This window comes from Pavona decussata, unplaced genomic scaffold (genome assembly GCF_977016875.1).
Source record: "Pavona decussata unplaced genomic scaffold, jaPavDecu1.1 SCAFFOLD_1576, whole genome shotgun sequence".
In the NCBI taxonomy this organism is placed as follows: domain Eukaryota; kingdom Metazoa; phylum Cnidaria; class Anthozoa; order Scleractinia; family Agariciidae; genus Pavona; species Pavona decussata.
The window spans coordinates 15001-17500 of record NW_028146071.1 but is presented as its reverse complement, the minus strand read 5'-3'; the positions used below and the strand labels follow the sequence as shown (position 1 = coordinate 17500).

General features: G+C 46.6%; 1 non-coding gene across 1 annotated transcript in view; it reads right to left on the bottom strand.

Annotated features, from left to right (window-relative positions):
- Positions 1-1746, bottom strand: part of LOC146447926 (small subunit ribosomal RNA) — a 1802-nt gene extending 56 nt beyond the window's left edge. Inside the window, exon 1 of the ribosomal RNA XR_014861461.1 lies at positions 1-1746. This exon is cut by the window's left edge and continues 56 nt beyond it. This is a non-coding gene — a ribosomal RNA (small subunit ribosomal RNA).
- Between the last annotated feature and the right edge of the window lie 754 nt (positions 1747-2500).

The following is a 2500-nucleotide window of genomic DNA, read 5'->3' as shown; positions in this document are numbered from 1 at the left end:
TAAATGATCAAGTTTGACCAACTTTCCGGCATCCGGCGCTCTGTTGCCAGAGTATCGGCGCCAGTCAGGAGGCCTCACTAAACCATTCAATCGGTAGTAGCGACGGGCGGTGTGTACAAAGGGCAGGGACGTAATCAACGCGAGCTGATGACTCGCGCTTACTAGGAATTCCTCGTTCAAGATCAATAATTGCAATGATCTATCCCCAGCACGACGATGTTTAGAAGATTACCCACACCTCTCGGTGAAGGAGATACTCTTTGACATCGTCAGTGTAGCGCGCGTGCGGCCCAGAACATCTAAGGGCATCACAGACCTGTTATTGCCTTCCTGACTTTGGTTGCATACCAACAGTCCCTCTAAGAAGTTAACCGCGAATCGGGATTCGCGTAACTATTTAGCAGGTTAAGGTCTCGTTCGTTAACGGAATTAACCAGACACAAATCACTCCACCAACTAAGAACGGCCATGCACCACCACCCATAGAATCAAGAAAGAGCTCTCAATCTGTCAATCCTCACTATGTCTGGACCTGGTGAGTTTCCCCGTGTTGAGTCAAATTAAGCCGCAGGCTCCACTCCTGGTGGTGCCCTTCCGTCAATTCCTTTAAGTTTCAGCTTTGCAACCATACTTCCCCCGGAACCCAAAAACTTTGGTTTCCCATAAGGTGCCAAAGGGGTCATCCAATAACACCCTCTGATCCCTAGTTGGCATCGTTTATGGTTAGAACTAGGACGGTATCTGATCGTCTTCGATCCTCTAACTTTCGTTCTTGATTAATGAAAACACTCTTGGCAAATGCTTTCGCAGTAGTTCGTCTTTCGTAAATCCAAGAATTTCACCTCTGACAACGAAATACGAATGCCCCCAATTGTCTCTCTTAATCATTACTTCGGTTCCAGAAACCAACAAAATAGAACCAAAGTCCTATTCCATTATTCCATGCTTACGTATTCAAGCGCTGGCTTGCTTTGAACACTCTAATTTTTTCAAAGTAAACGTCGCAGATCCTGAGCACACTCAGTTAAGAGCACACCCAGTCTTTGCGAGGAAGAACAGCCCGGCCAGTAACATACCTTGCGGCAGACCGGCCGAGCCATCCCGAAATCCAACTACGAGCTTTTTAACTGCAACAACTTTAATATACGCTATTGGAGCTGGAATTACCGCGGGTGCTGGCACCAGACTTGTCCTCCAATGGATCCTCGTTAAAGGATTTAAGTTGTACTCATTCCAATTACAAGACTTGTAAAAGCCCTGTATTGTTATTTCTTGTCACTACCTCCCTGAGTCAGGATTGGGTAATTTGCGCGCCTGCTGCCTTCCTTGGATGTGGTAGCCGTTTCTCAGGCTCCCTCTCCGGAATCGAACCCTAATTCTCCGTCACCCGTTGCAACCATGGTAAGCCACTACCTTACCATCGACAGTTGATAGGGCAGAAATTTGAATGAAACATCGCCAGCGCAAGGCCGTGCGATTCGATCAGTTACTATGAATCACCAAATGACCGGGCAGAACCCGCATTGGTTTTTAATCTAATAAATACATCCCTTCCAGAAGTCGGGACTTTTCGCATGTATTAGCTCTAGAATTACTACGGTTATCCAAGTAGTAATGGTACAATCAAATAAACGATAACTGATTTAATGAGCCATTCGCAGTTTCACAGTACAAGTGCTTATACTTAGACATGCATGGCTTAATCTTTGAGACAAGCATATGACTACTGGCAGGATCAACCAGGTAACTATCCACCGCAGGGAACAGAAGTTCCTTGCTAAGCGGCCCCCCTCCGCAGAGGGAGAGCAAGCTTTCTTAGATTTTGCCTCCACGGGGGGAACCCATGAGCCAAACGGACCACACGGTCCCTCGGTCAAGGGAAACCCCGTCTTGTTTGCCACGTCTTTCTCACAACTGGACCCGTGCACAGTTCAGGCATACCTGTCAGACTCGCCAAGCGAGCTGAAGGAAGGCAAGAAAAGTGCTTCTGCGAAGGAAAATATCCTCCTGCTCTTTTGTCTCTATCATTAGCCAAAGGCTAGCGTACACAACTTCCATCTACACTCTGCCTGCCACTACAGTGACAATGCTTTCGGGCATCATCTTTTCCCTCCTTCGAAAGGAAAGCTACAAGCCCAACTTTCCTTGCCCGTTAGTCAATTCTGCCCTCTATTTCTCCGCCTTGCCGCCGTGGAACATAAGGGACAGGGTTTACTAGCCAGCTCCTCTCGGAACCTTTGCGACCAACCTGCCCACACTATAACCCCCAAACGCTAATAAGGAGACTGCATGATATGGTAGACAGAAAATAAAAACGCGAAAAAAATGAAATTTTGAAAATCGAACCCACAACCAGCCAAATCGTTTGTAAGTCATGCCAAATGACTGGTGACATCTTAAAAACCCATTGAAGCCACAACATCCCATAATTTCACGCTTTTAAAGATTTGTCACTATACGCACTGTAAGTACCTCACTAATTCTCACCTCAGATTTTACG